Genomic DNA, 19134 nt, shown 5'->3' with positions numbered 1-19134 from the left:
TGCCTTGAATTCTATTCCACTGTTTGCGAATTTATGTTGTACCAACTTAAGGGTCGGCCCATTGAAGGGCCATTTATATCCCAGTTGCCTCTGCAGCAACCCACACCGAGTGATGCGCTTTCCGCACAGCACGAATGGAAAGAAAGAAACGACATCAAATCAAAGCTCAGAATTCTGTGATAAGTTTACAATAAAATACCATATTAGCCATTTGTTGAAATCTTTGTGGAAATGTCCTATTTGTCGTCAGGCAGTCATCCGTGAATCGCGTGTGGGCAATCAGTTTGTTAAGTTCGCCAATTTGCTGATGAATGATACTAAATTCTTGCCTAATGAATCCTTGGAGAACTTGAAGCGTATACATCTAACGCAACAGTTATTGCCGGACAGCCCAATTGGCTGCAGATGAGCGTCTCCTATTCAACGGTGGTACGTGAGGCAGTTGATCTGTTTCACTATCTAACTAGTGACATCAAAGAACAATTTGGTCGATCAACTTAGCTGTATGCCTAATTTTAATCTAATACTATTAGCTGGCCGCAAACGCTAATATCTGAAAGTACGGGATTTAGCGAAATAGGGTTGGGAGCCGGGTAGTTTACTTACTTAGATCTTTGAAAAAAATCTCCGCTTGGACTGCGATAGATTTCCTCAGGCCTTGGCTTGGAGCACTGTAAGGCGTTAACGCTACGAGCCCATGAGATCTATGTTACCATTCAACAGACTAAAGATGAGTGTTAAGGATCCCTTGATGGATACTTTGCTGCTCGATCCAATGGTCGGTCTTACCCTCCGGCACTGTTATGGATCGTGCTATTATCACATGACCTTAGCTTAAAAGCTGTATAGATCCTTTTAATCGTCAGGCCCTTACCGAAGATATGTTGATACCAAATATTGAGCTAAGCAGTGCATCGATGCATGGCGTGTAGAAAGGCGCGGCGGAATAAAAGTGTCTACCCATACTTTTTTGTACTTGTGAAATTGTGTATAATTTTATGGATAAATATTTATTTGAATTTCTGTATAAATGTGTAAACTATGGAAAGATTTGAGAATTGTTTATTATAACTTATAAAACTAGAATAAGTTTCTCTTGACACAATTCATAGTGTTTGCTTTGTTTTGAAAATGTTCAATCGTTACGAGGGCTGCTAAATGTGTATATATCTGGCCTAGGCAACACTAATTGAAAGTGTTGCAAGGTGCAATCTGAATTTTCCATTGCACTGTGGTCCAGACGAGGTTATGTTTTTGGCAAATGGAAACTTGGCAAAAGAAAAAGGTCAAATTTTCCAATGCATCTTTATAGGTATAAACAAAGCAACAATCGACCGTGTGGGTGTTCGAGGACAAATGGTCTCCTGATTCTTCGGCAAAACTGGTCAATTCCATGTGGTACACCATAATATGTTTGCCAGAAGTATTCTGAGAAAAAAACGAACAAGAGAAGACATAAAACTTTTTTGAAAATCATGTTAAAACACAGGACAAATCGCATATTGTTATTGATTTATAATCCAGCTAATCCGGAATCTGCGATCAGTTTTTTAGGATCAGCTTTAGTTCTTGAGATTCAGGTACTATCTTGAATTTCGGTGGAAATGTAATGGCATGAAAGCCTTTTTGGCCTCTTGTGTGTGTGTGTGTGTGAAGCCTTTTTGACTCAAATGTGTGTGGCTCTAAGAAACGAATGAATGTTTGTCCTTTCTTAGGAATATCCTTTGAGGCCTTAGGAGTTCGCGCAAAGTTTTGGCAGAAAGTTGTATCGGAAGGTGTTTTGCTTAAAAGAGCAACAATACATTTTTTTAATGGCAACTATTTGTAATTAAAATGCTAGAGTATTGGCATTGGCAAACATAAGACCATCTACGCAAAACTCAGAAAACAATTATTAAATTGGAATATTTTAGCTCCCACAATATGGCACCATAATCCATTAATCCACATCCATATGATAAGAAACACTTTGATAAAAAGATTTCCATGTACAGTTATGACAATCCGCCACTAAATCCCAAACTTTTACCCCACGAAACACAAAGAAGATGTAAAAGATAATTTGCAGCCATCACGCTTTTAATTGATTCGGATGAAGAATAATTAAATTAGATAACCAAACTAAAAAAAAATATCAAAGAAGTTAAATTCGGCTATGCCGAAGTTTATATACCCTTGCAGTCCTTGACAATAATAATTTCACATGTTCAAAATTTGTTTTCTGCAACTCAATTCATTAATATACAAACAAAACAATTTTACTCTTCATACTATGTACAATTTGTTCTTCTTCTTCCCTCATTCCCTAAGCAAAGCAACGCACGCATACACATACAGTTTATGTAGCGTTGCGTCTGTGTGTGTATGCATGTGCTCTGTTGATTTGATGATGACGTAGTAGGCAGCAAGCAGAGCTGCCGGCAGCGATTGAACCGATTTATATAGACTGTAACTTGTGTTCTACATATTTATCCGATCAGGGTCAAATTTTGGGATCTGAGATTTTATATCAAATTCTATTATATTGGTAAATTTCATGGGGATACTCCAATTTTTGCAAAAATTTTTGTTCCAGAGTTATATGATATAGTAGTCCGATCCCAAAGATTTTCATACTTTATCTCACCCGGGTAAAAAAAGCTCCCAAAAAAAATTTCATCCCGATAGCTCTTAAGATGGCTGAGTAAAACGCGTACGCACCGACGGACAGACGGTCAGACGGACAGACGGACATGGCTATATCGACTTAGCTTCTCATGCTGATCAAGAATATATATACTTTATGGGGTCGGAAACGTCTCCTTCTGTGCGTTACAAACATCTGACCAATTTTATAATACCCTCTGCAAGGGTATAAAAATTAAAATTGGCAAATATTTACTTAAGCTACTTGGGTCCAAAACGCTGCTCGTACTATTCTCAACAAACGAAAATATAATTGAGTTTACAATATTTCTTGATTTTATAGAACAAATATAGTTGAGAATACAATATTCGGCTGCCAGAGCAGCTGAATATTCCTCGAATTTATAATTTGAGTAAAATATTCGCCTAATATTTGGCGTTTGCAAACACTGAAATCCAGCTTTAGCCGTTTTTTCCACTTTTCAACACTGAAATCTCGAGTAAGTCAATATTTACCGACAACCCCTCGATTGTTTTTTATCGATTGTTAATCGAAGCTTTGCCCATACCTAACAGTACACGTGGTGCCGAATTGTGTGACGCTGTAACAGTTGCTTTTTGGCTCTCGAGATGAGAGCAACAGCAACTTAAACTATTTTCGGTATTACTTTTCCCTTCCTTTACTTTTCTTAAATTTAACTTTTTTTAAACGCATTACCCGGTACGGTTAAAGAGCGAACAATAACTTCGACTTTTAAATTAAACTACGGTTGCAAACGATGACAGTTATGGCCAACAATCAACTATCTCTACATTATATAACAATGTCTAATTAATTCTAAAATTTTATTTCTAAAATATTTTTTTTAGTCACAACTTGTATTTATCCTATTGCATCCGGTTCCCGCTTACTCTGAAGTCTCTCACCGTGAATTCAGACCAGAATTTTCACTTGTTTCTACTCGTTGTTGATCCGGTACGGATGGCAGTTGATCGAAGCTAATGGACATATCTTCACCTTTTCGGCTTGAACAGGTAGCAACATGGCTCTGTACAATTCGAGAATTCGCAAATGTTAGTAACAGAGTTAGGCTTACGTGCTGCATAAAAGGAACAGCCTAAGAATTTCATCCCGTCAGCTTATAGTTCTGCTCCAGAAAGTACAGATTCATCATCGAATTTGAAGTCTACTTTAAGTTCAAGAATGATGTCAATTACCCAAGAGGAAGATTAGAAACTGCTATTGTAGTTTCCCCATGAAATTTGCTAATGTGATAGTATTGGATATAAAACATGAGATCCCATCCCAAATTTCAATCCGATCGGATAAATAGAACACAAGTTACAGTCAATATAAATCGGTTCAATCGCTGCCGGCAGCGCTGCTTGCTGCATACTACGTCATCATCAAATCAACAGAGCACATGCATACACACGCAGACGCAACGCTACATAAACTGTATGTGTATGAGTGCGTTGCTTTGCTTGGGGAATGAGGGAAGAAGAAGAACAAATTGTAGTTTGAAGAGTAAAATTGTTTTGTTTGTATATTGATGAATTGAGTTGCAGAAAACAAATTTTGAACATGTAAAATTATTATTGTCAAGGACTGCAAGGGTATATAAGCTTCGGCATAGCCGAATTTAACTTCTTTGATATTTTATATTGCAATCCTGCTAAATATGACGGTTTTTTGCAAAATACTGCAAGTGGTGCTATTTTTAGTTTCGGATATTTGTTGAGTTTTTTAAGAAGTTTTATAAAAAACTTTCAAAACGTTGGATAATAATATAATTATTTTTTGCTTCCATCAGTAGGAAATGTTAAGCGTTCAAAAACGTATTCAAACGTTCCTTGAACCTTAAACTATGCTTAGGAATCCTTTGAACACGTGACCTCAGCAAGTGGTGCTATTTTTAAGTTCGCAATTGTATATACACTTTATGAGGTCGGAAACGTATCATTCTGGGCGTTACAAACATCTGACCAATTTCAAAACACCCTCCGCAAGGGTATATCCGCCTGTAACAACAAAAAGTTCTGCCGTCTGCTGAAGCAATTTTCTGCAAGCTTCGCAGACTATAGAAACGCAGCCTGTCTAGGCTCTAGAGTGAAGCGGCTTCACCAAACAACTTACCTATTAATGACTAGAATTACATTCAGCAACAGAGTTTGTAAAAAAAAAAAAATTGTAATTTTAAACTAACCCAAAAGATCTCTACGGCAGGATGTCAAGTGGCCGACGCCGTACCTAAAATATTGAATTATAAAATCGAGGAGTATTCGAGGAGTGTAGTTAAAGCGCGTTTTGGGCCCGAGTAACTTAAGTAAATAGGTTTAAATAGTTTGGTAACCAATTAAAAAGTCAGCCTAAATGTACGCAAATGATTTTAACTACTTTTCCCCAACCGCCCCCTAGCGAATATTGCCCGCAAAGAGTGCACACTGCCGCCAACAGGAGCTATCCAAGTTTCGATTCAATTTCAACAAAATACGATATATGAATACGATAAACGAAAATGTTAACAGAGAAAGATGCCTGATGGGAATTTGCTACTCGGCTCTTGAATCGGCGCAGTTTGTTTATTATGAGATATAGCACATGCCGTTAATATAGTTGGTTCAAGAACTTATACTTTGACAAATCGAACAGACCCGGCCCTCTGGTCGTACCTAATACATTTTGATTTGAATTCTTAAGAAATTTAACGCCCCCTAGTTTTGGGGAGCAGCTGCCCTCCCCTGGCCGTACCTGGCTACCTTATTTCGATGCCTGGATGGTCATTCTAGTTAAAATAATATCCTCAATCCTTTCAAATCCATTGTGATCCAAATAATCATCATCCTTTGCATTCTGACTTATTTCTGGCATATTCTTATTTCATAAACTAATTAACGCAGGGACGGTTCTGGGGATATGGTTTGGATGCTTGGACACCCTCAAAATCTATATTTCGAGTAGTTTGTTACTTTTTCGTCCTTCTTTGCAAACTGATTTGATAAATCCTTAAAGTTACTGCATTTCTAAAGCCGAAAATCTATTTTTTTTCCCCCAAAGAATACCCTTTGAATATATACAATCGATAGAAATCCATGTCAAAAGCAATGTAGGCGATTTTCAACCAAATTGTGGATAATATTGCACTTCTATCAAAACACGAATGGAACAAAGTATTGTTAAACTTAATTTCAATTATTTTTGGATTGAATTGCATTTAAGCACTTAATGTTGGAATTATTTTCGGAGTCACTGGTACCGACTGGCAGATTAGCAAAATTGATTACCGATAGCATGTATAATAATTTAATCTTTGTTTAGAACTAAGCCTACCTACTACTCCCGCTAACTTATGGGGAAATTGAAATGAATTGAGCGGAATCAAAACCAATTTTCAATTATATCCTTGAATCGTTTAGGATGAAGGTTCGGGAAGCATACAAACGTCTCGGAGGAAGCTTAAATTAGAGATTTGCACAGCGATGAAAATGAAGTCATTGTGGTAAAAGAGCGAGATTGTGGAAGGTGCTTGCCAAAGAGCATTCGAGAGGAGACTACTTTGCGCATGATGTCGTACTCATCCTCACTGCAGTATAAAGGACACATCAATGCGACCTTTCTGGACATCGAAAGTTCTATCTGCACTCGGCTCACATAATGTTAAGAGCTGTTCACTCGAAACGTAAGCAGAGACACAACCCAAGGAGGTGTCTTGCCCTACGAACGTGAAATATGGGCCCAGTGAAGACCATCGCCCATGCCGATGACGTAGTAGTCATCCTCGTCAATGGAAGGTTTGCAGTAAAATTCTCCAACCCAAAATATACGGTGCAGTTCACTCTACGACCGTGGGGCGAATATCGGACGGCACGATCGCGTGGACAAATACAAATAAAACGGACAAACAGATTAAATATTATTTACTACAGCTAATTACGAGCTAAGTGTGCTAAGATTGAGGTTTTTACAAGAGGAAGAGAGGCTTCTGATCTGATTACGGGATACAGAAGATTGAAATCAGAACATAGGACTCGAAAAGGTTCACGCAGCGAAGTACAGTGTTTCAAGGATAGAGGAATAAAATTTCTAGTAGGTACAGATAGGTTTAACTAGTTCAATAGCTCAGGAGAGTCTATTTCTTTAATTAAAAGTTTGTGAATAAAAATAGTACCAAGCATTATTCTACGATTAATTAAAGAAGGAAGATTGATGATTAAAAGAAGCCTACTGGAGTATGATGGCAAATTGACATTGCGATCCCAATTTAGACCGCGAAGAGCAAAAAGCAGAAATTGCTTTTGCACAGATTCAATTTTACTTTGGTGCGTCTCATATTGAGGTGACCATATGCAGGATCCGTACCCTAAGATAGGACGGATTAATGAAGTATACAGAATTTTGGTTGTGTACGGATTGTCAAACTCTTTTGACCATCGTTTCACAAATCCAAGAACATTCATAGCTTTACTAACTGTAGCAGAAATACGAGGATTAAAAGTTATCTTATGGTCCATAAGAACACCCAAGTCATTGATAATATCTAACCGCTCTAAGGGAGTGCCATTTAGATAATAAGTTGCTAAGTATGGAGTGCATCTATAAAAAGACATAACTTTCCATTTACAGCCGTTGAGGTTTAATGGATTGGTTTCACACCAAGGTCATTAAGATCGGATTGAAGCAGGCAAGAAGACTTTAAAGACTTGTCTTTAAAACTGAGGTAAAGCTTAACATCATCCGAGTACATAAGTACACGAGAATGTGTCACTACCAATGGAAGATCATTTATAATGAAGTAAGTAAGTCGACGAGTCGACTTGGGTATACCATACACCAGGTGAAACAAATTCTTTTAAATTTCGAAAACCAAATGTATGTCTATTGTTTTTATATGCTTCATACTATGGCTATCTCGGTCACTCTATAGACACACGAGCACTCTAGCGCCGCCACTAGCCAACGGCCAATTCTGGCCTTGTGGACCGCTTACTAACATACGTTCATACGCATATTTTGCATGTTTCTAGTTTCTAGAAATACATAGATAAGATTAATTAGTCTGCCGAATTTGAATGGGATAGTCAATAAATCGGGTTTTTCTAAATTATGGAGGCGGAAGTGGGCGTGGCAAAATATATATATACTCTGCGCGCATGCTTAGCCAGTGTACATACTAAATTTAGTGACTTTAGCTTTGTTGGTTTTCGAGAAAATCAGTTTTGTTTAATTTGCGGGGGCGGAAGTGGGCGTGGCTAAATGTTTAAATAGCCAATATCTGCGCGTCTATTAAGCTAGTCTGCATACCAAATTTGACGTCTCTAGGGCTATCTATTCAACGGTATCGCCAGAAAGTGTGAATTGCAGAACCTCATCGATGAATTGGATCGTCCCAAAGTACATTGGGCTAATTCACGTTATCCCAATCGTTATACTACATAATTAGAATACATTATTGGATTCTGGTTTATTGCAACGATGCCTTGAATTCTATTCCACTGTTTGCGAATTTATGTTGTACCAACTTAAGGGTCGGCCCATTGAAGTGCCATTTATATCCCAGTTGCCTCTGCAGCAACCCACACCGAGTGATGCGCTTTCCGCACAGCACGAATGGAAAGAAAGAAACGACATCAAGTCAAAGCTCAGAATTCTGTGATAAGTTTACAATAAAATACCATATTAGCCATTTGTTGAAATCTTTGTGGAAATGTCCTATTTGTCGTCAGGCAGTCATCCGTGAATCGCGTGTGGGCAATCAGTTTGTTAAGTTCGCCAATTTGCTGATGAATGATACTAAATTCTTGCCTGATGAATCCTTGGAGAACTTGAAGCGTATACATCTGACGCAACAGTTATTGCCGGACAGACAGTATTTAAGTAAAATGAGCGCTGATCAGCAACAGAGTCGTCTCACCCAATTGGCTGCAGATTAGCGTTGATTTGTTACACTATCTAACTAGTGACATCAAAGAACAATTTGGCGCGCTAAGTTGGGCGATCAACTTAGCTGTATGCCTAATTTTAATCTAATACAATTAGCTGGCCGCAAACGCTAATATCTGAAAGTACGGGATTTAGCGAAATAGGGTTGGGAGCCGGGTAGTTTACTTACTTAGATCTTTGAAAAAAATCTCCGCTTGGACTGCGATAGATTTCCTCAGGCCTTGGCTTGGAGCACTGTAAGGCGTTAACGCTACGAGCCCATGAGATCTATGTTACCATTCAACAGACTAAAGATGAGTGTTAAGGATCCCTTGATGGATACTTTGCTGCTCGATCCAATGGTCGGTCTTACCCTCCGGCACTGTTATGGATCGTGCTATTATCACATGACCTTAGCTTAAAAGCTGTATAGATCCTTTTAATCGTCAGGCCCTTACCGAAGATATGTTGATACCAAATATTGAGCTAAGCAGTGCATCGATGCATGGCGTGTAGAAAGGCGCGGCGGAATAAAAGTGTCTACCCATACTTTTTTGTACTTGTGAAATTGTGTATAATTTTATGGATAAATATTTATTTGAATTTCTGTATAAATGTGTAAACTATGGAAAGATTTGAGAATTGTTTCTTAAAACTTATAAAGTTTCATATTCATAGTGTTTGCTTTGTTTTGAAAATGTTCAATCGTTACGAAAGCTGCTAAATGTGTATATATCTGGCCTAGGCAACACTAATTGAAAGTGTTGCAAGGTGCAATCTGAATTTTCCATTGCACTGTGGTCCAGATGAGGTTATGTTTTTGGCAAATGGAAACTTGGCAAAAGAAAAAGGTCAAATTTTTCAATGCATCTTTATAGGTATAAACAAAGCAACAATCGACCGTGTGGGTGTTCGAGGACAAATGGTCTTCTGATTCTTCGGCAAAACTGGTCAATTCCATGTGGTACACCATAATATGTTTGCCAGAAGTATTCTGAGAAAAAAACGAACAAGAGAAGACATAAAACTTTTTTGAAAATCATGTTAAAACACAGGACAAATCGCATATTGTTATTGATTTATAATCCAGCTAATCCGGAATCTGCGATCAGTTTTTTAGGATCAGCTTTAGTTCTTGAGATTCAGGTACTATCTTGAATTTCGGTGGAAATGTAATGGCATGAAAGCCTTTTTGGCCTCTTGTGTGTGTGTGTGTGTGAAGCCTTTTTGACTCAAATGTGTGTGGCTCTAAGAAACGAATGAATGTTTGTCCTTTCTTAGGAATATCCTTTGAGGCCTTAGGAGTTCGCGCAAAGTTTTGGCAGAAAGTTGTATCGGAAGGTGTTTTGCTTAAAAGAGCAACAATACATTTTTTTAATGGCAACTATTTGTAATTAAAATGCTAGAGTATTGGCATTGGCAAACATAAGACCATCTACGCAAAACTCAGAAAACAATTATTAAATTGGAATATTTTAGCTCCCACAATATGGCACCATAATCCATTAATCCACATCCATATGATAAGAAACACTTTGATAAAAAGATTTCCATGTACAGTTATGACAATCCGCCACTAAATCCCAAACTTTTACCCCACGAAACACAAAGAAGATGTAAAAGATAATTTGCAGCCATCACGCTTTTAATTGATTCGGATGAAGAATAATTAAATTAGATAACCAAACTAAAAAAAAAATATCAAAGAAGTTAAATTCGGCTATGCCGAAGTTTATATACCCTTGCAGTCCTTGACAATAATAATTTCACATGTTCAAAATTTGTTTTCTGCAACTCAATTCATTAATATACAAACAAAACAATTTTACTCTTCATACTATGTACAATTTGTTCTTCTTCTTCCCTCATTCCCTAAGCAAAGCAACGCACGCATACACATACAGTTTATGTAGCGTTGCGTCTGTGTGTGTATGCATGTGCTCTGTTGATTTGATGATGACGTAGTAGGCAGCAAGCAGAGCTGCCGGCAGCGATTGAACCGATTTATATAGACTGTAACTTGTGTTCTACATATTTATCCGATCAGGGTCAAATTTTGGGATCTGAGATTTTATATCAAATTCTATTATATTGGTAAATTTCATGGGGATACTCCAATTTTTGCAAAAATTTTTGTTCCAGAGTTATATGATATAGTAGTCCGATCCCAAAGATTTTCATACTTTATCTCACCCGGGTAAAAAAAGCTCCCAAAAAAAATTTCATCCCGATAGCTCTTAAGATGGCTGAGTAAAACGCGTACGCACCGACGGACAGACGGTCAGACGGACAGACGGACATGGCTATATCGACTTAGCTTCTCATGCTGATCAAGAATATATATACTTTATGGGGTCGGAAACGTCTCCTTCTGTGCGTTACAAACATCTGACCAATTTTATAATACCCTCTGCAAGGGTATAAAAATTAAAATTGGCAAATATTTACTTAAGCTACTTGGGTCCAAAACGCTGCTCGTACTATTCTCAACAAACGAAAATATAATTGAGTTTACAATATTTCTTGATTTTATAGAACAAATATAGTTGAGAATACAATATTCGGCTGCCAGAGCAGCTGAATATTCCTCGAATTTATAATTTGAGTAAAATATTCGCCTAATATTTGGCGTTTGCAAACACTGAAATCCAGCTTTAGCCGTTTTTTCCACTTTTCAACACTGAAATCTCGAGTAAGTCAATATTTACCGACAACCCCTCGATTGTTTTTTATCGATTGTTAATCGAAGCTTTGCCCATACCTAACAGTACACGTGGTGCCGAATTGTGTGACGCTGTAACAGTTGCTTTTTGGCTCTCGAGATGAGAGCAACAGCAACTTAAACTATTTTCGGTATTACTTTTCCCTTCCTTTACTTTTCTTAAATTTAACTTTTTTAAACGCATTACCCGGTACGGTTAAAGAGCGAACAATAACTTCGACTTTTAAATTAAACTACGGTTGCAAACGATGACAGTTATGGCCAACAATCAACTATCTCTACATTATATAACAATGTCTAATTAATTCTAAAATTTTATTTCTAAAATATTTTTTTTAGTCACAACTTGTATTTATCCTATTGCATCCGGTTCCCGCTTACTCTGAAGTCTCTCACCGTGAATTCAGACCAGAATTTTCACTTGTTTCTACTCGTTGTTGATCCGGTACGGATGGCAGTTGATCGAAGCTAATGGACATATCTTCACCTTTTCGGCTTGAACAGGTAGCAACATGGCTCTGTACAATTCGAGAATTCGCAAATGTTAGTAACAGAGTTAGGCTTACGTGCTGCATAAAAGGAACAGCCTAAGAATTTCATCCCATCAACTTATAGTTCTGCTCCAGAAAGTGCAGATTCATCATCGAATTTGAAGTCTACTTTAAGTTCAACAATGATGTCAATTACCCAAGAGGAAGATTAGAAACTGCTATCCAAATTGTAAAGAATAAAAATGTGTTTTGAATATATGTACATATATTTCATTTCATTTCAACATTAATTTAATTTTGATCCCCTTGCAGAGGGTATTATAAAATTGGTCAGATGTTTGCAGAAGGAGACGTTTCAGCATGAGAAACTGAGTCGATATAGCCATGTCCGTCTGTCCGTCCGTGTGTATGCGTTGAAGAAACATTTTCATAAAAATTGGAGTTTCCCCATGAAATTTGCTAATGTGATAGTATTGGATATAAAACATGAGATCCCATCCCAAATTTCAATCCGATCGGATAAATAGAACACAAGTTACAGTCAATATAAATCGGTTCAATCGCTGCCGGCAGCGCTGCTTGCTGCATACTACGTCATCATCAAATCAACAGAGCACATGCATACACACGCAGACGCAACGCTACATAAACTGTATGTGTATGAGTGCGTTGCTTTGCTTGGGGAATGAGGGAAGAAGAAGAACAAATTGTAGTTTGAAGAGTAAAATTGTTTTGTTTGTATATTGATGAATTGAGTTGCAGAAAACAAATTTTGAACATGGAAAATTATTATTGTCAAGGACTGCAAGGGTATATAAGCTTCGGCATAGCCGAATTTAACTTCTTTGATATTTTATATTGCAATCCTGCTAAATATGACGGTTTTTTGCAAAATACTGCAAGTGGTGCTATTTTTAGTTTCGGATATTTGTTGAGTTTTTTAAGAAGTTTTATAAAAAACTTTCAAAACGTTGGATAATAATATAATTATTTTTTGCTTCCATCAGTAGGAAATGTTAAGCGTTCAAAAACGTATTCAAACGTTCCTTGAACCTTAAACTATGCTTAGGAATCCTTTGAACACGTGACCTCAGCAAGTGGTGCTATTTTTAAGTTCGCAATTGTATATACACTTTATGAGGTCGGAAACGTATCATTCTGGGCGTTACAAACATCTGACCAATTTCAAAACACCCTCTGCAAGGGTATATCCGCCTGTAACAACAAAAACTTTTGCCGTCTGCTGAAGCAATTTTCTATAAGCTTCGCAGACTATAGAAACGCAGCCTGTCTAGGCTCTAGAGTGAAGCGGCTTCACCAAACAACTTACCTATTAATGACAAGAATTACATTCAGCCACAGACTTTTTAAAAAAAAAAAAACTTGTAATTTTAAACTCACACAAAAGATCTCTACGGCAGGATGTCAAGTGGCCGACGCCGTACCTAAAATATTGAATTATAAAATCGAGGAGTATTCGAGGAGTGTAGTTAAAGCGCGTTTTGGGCCCGAGTAACTTAAGTAAATAGGTTTAAATAGTTTGGTAACCAATTAAAAAGTCAGCCTAAATGTACGCAAATGATTTTAACTACTTTTCCCCAACCGCCCCCTAGCGAATATTGCCCGCAAAGAGTGCACACTGCCGCCAACAGGAGCTATCCAAGTTTCGATTCAATTTCAACAAAATACGATATATGAATACGATAAACGAAAATGTTAACAGAGAAAGATGCCTGATGGGAATTTGCTACTCGGCTCTTGAATCGGCGCAGTTTGTTTATTATGAGATATAGCACATGCCGTTAATATAGTTGGTTCAAGAACTTATACTTTGACAAATCGAACAGACCCGGCCCTCTGGTCGTACCTAATACATTTTGATTTGAATTCTTAAGAAATTTAACGCCCCCTAGTTTTGGGGAGCAGCTGCCCTCCCCTGGCCGTATCTGGCTACCTTATTTCGATGCCTGGATGGTCATTCTAGTTAAAATAATATCCTCAATCCTTTCAAATCCATTGTGATCCAAATAATCATCATCCTTTGCATTCTGACTTATTTCTGGCATATTCTTATTTCATAAACTAATTAACGCAGGGACGGTTCTGGGGATATGGTTTGGATGCTTGGACACCCTCAAAATCTATATTTCGAGTAGTTTGTTACTTTTTCGTCCTTCTTTGCAAACTGATTTGATAAATCCTTAAAGTTACTGCATTTCTAAAGCCGAAAATCTATTTTTTTCCCCAAAGAATACCCTTTGAATATATACAATGGATAGAAATCCATGTCAAAAGCAATTGTAGGCGATTTTCAACCAAATTGTGGATAATATTGCACTTCTATCAAAACACGAATGGAACAAAGTATTGTTAAACTTAATTTTAATTATTTTTGGATTGAATTGCATTTAAGCACTTAATGTTGGAATTATTTTCGGAGTCACTGGTACCGACTGGCAGATTAGCAAAATTGATTACCGATAGCATGTATAATAATTTAATCTTTGTTTAGAACTAAGCCTACCTACTACTCCCGCTATCTTATGGGGTAATTGAAATGAATTGAGAGGAAATAAAACCAATTTTCAATTATATCCTTGAATCGTTTAGGATGAAGGTTCGGGAAGCATACAAACGTCTCGGAGGAAGCTTAAATTAGAGATTTGCACAGCGATGAAAATGAAGTCATTGTGGTAAAAGAGCGAGATTGTGGAAGGTGGTTGCCAAAGAGCATTCGAGAGGAGACTACTTTGCGCATGATGTCGTACTCATCCTCACTGCAGTATAAAGGACACATCAATGCGACCTTTCTGGACATCGAAAGTTCTATCTGCACTCGGCTCACATAATGTTAAGAGCTGTTCACTCGAAACGTAAGCAGAGACACAACCCAAGGAGGTGCCTTGCCCTACGAACGTGAAATATGGGCCCAGTGAAGACCATCGCCCATGCCGATGACGTAGTAGTCATCCTCGTCAATGGAAGGTTTCCGGATGTGATCAGCAGTAAAATTATCCAACCCAAAATATACGGTGCAGTTCACTCTATTTGATAAAACACATTGAAGTAAGAATATGGAAAGCCTGTAATGCCTTTAGTTCATATACCCTTTGGGGTAACTAGGGGTCTACATCCAAATGTAACACTGTTAACGGACTGTACTGTAAGTAAGTCGTCTCGCCGACTTCGGTATACCATGCACCAGGTGAAACAAGTATTTTAAATTTTGAAGACCAAACGTATTGTCTGGACGTTGACGCCTAAAATGCGAATAACGTACAAGTGGCCCATATGACACCAGGACATATCCTGTTTCGCGCGAGCCCAAGCAGAGAGCTATCCACCTCCCGCCCGACCGACCGTGGGGTGAATATCGGACGGCACGATCGATTGGACAAATACAAATAAAACGGACAAACAGATAAAATATTATTTGCTACAGCTAATTACGAGCTAAGTGTGCTAAGATAGAGGTTTTTACAAGGGGAAGAGAGGCTTCTGATCTGATTACGGGATACAGAAGATTGTAATCAGAACATAGGACTCGAAAAGGTTCACGCAGGGAATAGTTAGAAGTACAGTGTTTCAAGGATAGAGGAATAAAATTTCTAGTAGGTACAGATAGGTTTAACTAGTTCAATAGCTCAGGAGAGTCTATTTCTTTAATTAAAAGTTTGTGAATAAAAATAGTACCAAGCATTATTCTACGATTAATTAAAGAAGGAAGATTGATTAAAAGAAGCCTACTGGAGTATGATGGCAAATTGACGTTGCGATCCCAATTTAGACCGCGAAGAGCAAAAAGCAGAAATTGCTTTTGCACAGATTCAATTTTACTTTGGTGCGTCTCATATTGAGGTGACCATATGCAGGATCCGTACCCTAAGATAGGACGGATTAATGAAGTATACAGAATTTTGGTTGTGTACGGATTGTCAAACTCTTTTTGACCATCGTTTCACAAATCCAAGAACATTCATAGCTTTACTAACTGTAGCAGAAATATGAGGATTAAAAGTTAACTTATGGTCCATAAGAACACCCAAGTCATTGATAATATCTAACCGCTCTAAGGGAGTGCCATTTATATAATAAGTTGCTAAGTATGGAGTGCATCTATAAAAAGACATAACTTTACATTTACAGCCGTTGAGGTTTAATGGATTGGTTTCACACCAAAGGTCATTAAGATCGGATTGAAGCAGGCAAGAAGACGATATGTCTTTAAAACTGAAGTAAAGCTTTACATCATCCGCGTACATAAGAATACGAGAATGTGTCACTATCAATGGAAGATCATTTATAAAAAGAGTGAATAGCAATGGACCCAAATGACTACCCTGAGGTACTCCAGAGGTCATATCGATAGTCCTAGAAAATGAAGACTTAAAGAGGACCTTTTGTGTACGCTTAGAAAAATACGTTTAGAAGAATCCAATCAAGCAAAAGGGAAGGGATGCCAAGTGTGTTCAACTTATATAAAAGCAAAGTATGATTAACAGAGTCAAAGGCCTTGCTGAAGTCAGTATAAATGACGTCAGTTTGATAGAGTGATATTTAAATTCTAATAAGTTAGTAGTTGTCGATCTACGTTTCTTTAAGCCATGTTGCGATGACGAAATAATTGAGCTACAAAAATGCTGCAATTGAGATGTTATTATTTTCTCAAATGCTTTGGGGATGGCAGACAATTTAGAAATGCCCCTATAATTGGAGGGTTCGGACTTTTTCCCCTTTTTATGAAGAGGAATAATATATGATTCCTTACAGATATGTAGACGGGAAGGCGGAAGATGTGACGGACAGTGTAAATAACTTAAGTATTGGCTTACATAGGGCCTCTGCACAAAACCTTAACACGCAGCCTGGTATTCCGTCAGGGCCACGTGCGTATACTGGTTTTACGGAACTGAGCACGCTAAGAACCGAACTTTCATCAAGCACAGGGTCTAAAATGCAGCTAAACGATTGCAAGTGATGAAGGTAAGGAGGATTTGCTTGATAAATCGAAGAGGAATAAGTTGTTTTGAAGGAATCAGCAAACATAGCGGGAATTGCCTGATCAGTGTCAGCTTTATTGTTTTCGGAAGACAAGTAAGACGGGTGCACTGATGTCTTAAGTTTTACATTGACAATGTTATAAAATTGCTAGCATCGAGAGGAAACTTAAGTTAACAACGCTTAAGATAATCTTTATAGCATTGTGAATTTAGCAGCATAAAATTTGATCGAGCAACTACATAAAGGGAAAAACCCGATGCTTTACCGGATTTTTGAAATCTTTTATAGCATCTTGATTTTACGTTCTTCAAGTTACATAACTCACGTGAGAACCAAGGAGGTCTATCACACCATCATTGGGTCACATGCGGAACACAAACATTGAAGAACGGCTTAAGAGTTTAAAGAAGACAGCAATGGCAGAGTCCATATCCGTGCAAGTATACAGATATGACCAATCATTAGCTAACTAAAGTTTTTTGAGTTTAGTAAAGTTTGTCTTGCGAAAACATCGGGTTGGAGGCATCGAGTTATTATATTTAGTCATAACCCCAAAAGGAAGGTCAATGATTACATCCAGAGTTGGATGAAAGTTGTCTTCAGGGATGACTAAGGGATAAGTCCTGGAAACATCGCAGTTGGAAGAATCCAACACAAATACCAGATCTAGTGATCTGTCACGACTATTCCGGACATGATTTGAGTTAGGGATAACTCAAGCAGACCATCTATGAAACAATGTGACTAGGAGGACAACATTAATAAAGAACCTTATGAAAGGGTCCAGGCAATCTCAGGTAAATTAAAATCTCCCAAAACAACGAGCAAGTCTTTGTCAGAGAGATATGAGGAAATAAGTTGAATAGCTTGCAGATGGTGAATGTATAGTGCCAAGTCGGACTGTGGTGGAATATACGAACAAGTAATATAGGCAGAAAAAGAGTTTTAAAAAATTTTAACACAAACAAATTCAATCTTCTGATTGGAAGACTGGACAATTTCAGACGAGAACGCTGAATCAACAGCGATCAAAACACCACCACCATTACGGATAGTCCGATCATGTCTGTATGTTAAATATTTTGAAGTGAAAATTGAAGAATCGGCAATATCAGGCTTCAGCCAAGTTTCAGTAAAGGCAAGAATATGAAAGTCAAAAGCTAATCTATCTACATAGTCTAGAGAGTTTAGACTTTAGTCCACGTACATTCTGATAGCCCAGAGTTAGGGACGAAGTTAGTTTTTTGACTCGCCAACAAGTGCCGATGAGCCAGAAAGAACGTTGTTTGCAGAGGCAGATAACAGGCTAATCGGAGGCTAGCTAGTTATATTACATGTTTTATTATAGCTTAATCTATCTTGCTCACTCACAATAATAGACACACTCTAGCGCCGCCGCTAGCCTACGGCCAACTCCGGCCTCTTGAACCGCCTAGTAAAACACTTTTATATGCATATTTCACACGTTTTTAGTCCGATTTTAATCAAATTTGGTAGGTTGGTAAAAATTTATAAGACTAACTAGTGTGCCGAATTTATTCCTTTACATACCAAATTCGGTGACTCTAGCTAGAATAGTCTTTGAGATGACCGATTTTTTTTAATTCCGCGAGCGGAAAGGGGCGTGGCAAAAATTTTAAGTAAACTCTATCACTGTACATACTACACGAGTCTACATACTAAATTTAATGGCTCTAACTCTTATAGTCTCCGAGATGTAGGTGTTCATACGGACGGACACATCGACGGACGGACGGACGGAAAGACGGAGGGAGAGCGACTCGGCTGTTGACACTGATCAAGAATATACATAAATACTTTATGTGGTCGGAAAAGCTTCCTTCTGCCTGTTACATACATTTTGGCGACTTTGATATACCATTTCACCCAATGGGTGCGTGGTATAAGTACAAAACAGCAAAAGAGCTATGGCACTTAGGAATGACAACTCAAGACTATCTGCGGGCATCAAGAATTGTCAGCAGATATTTGTTTGACACCTTGGGTTTTTTTTCAAACCCGTGTAATTCATACTTTGAAGTACAGATAGCATACTTTCAGTCTTAGCGATTTATCACCAAGACGGTCCTCCTTCAGGCTCATCATTTGGGCTATCTATTCAACGGTATCGCCAGAAAGTGCGAATAGCAGAAGCTCATCGATGAATTGGATCGTCCCAAAGTACATTGGGCTAATTCACGTTATCCCAATCGTTATACTACATAATTAGAATACATTATTGGATTCTGGTTTATTGCAACGATGCCTTGAATTCTATTCCACTGTTTGCGAATTTATGTTGTACCAACTTAAGGGTCGGCCCATTGAAGGGCCATTTATATCCCAGTTGCCTCTGCAGCAACCCACACCGAGTG

General features: G+C 37.9%; 2 pseudogenes; both read left to right on the top strand.

Moving 5' to 3' along the window:
* The first annotated feature begins 112 nt into the window (after positions 1 to 112).
* On the top strand, positions 113 to 982 carry LOC137581044 (ubiquitin conjugation factor E4 B-like; annotated as a pseudogene).
* Positions 983 to 8211: 7229 nt separating this feature from the next.
* On the top strand, positions 8212 to 9111 carry LOC137581034 (ubiquitin conjugation factor E4 B-like; annotated as a pseudogene).
* Positions 9112 to 19134: the final 10023 nt, after the last annotated feature.

This window comes from Drosophila tropicalis, unplaced genomic scaffold (genome assembly GCF_018151085.1).
Source record: "Drosophila tropicalis isolate 14030-0801.00 unplaced genomic scaffold, ASM1815108v1 contig_130, whole genome shotgun sequence".
Taxonomy (NCBI): Eukaryota; Metazoa; Arthropoda; class Insecta; order Diptera; family Drosophilidae; genus Drosophila; species Drosophila tropicalis.
This window is presented reverse-complemented; position numbering and strand designations above follow the sequence as displayed.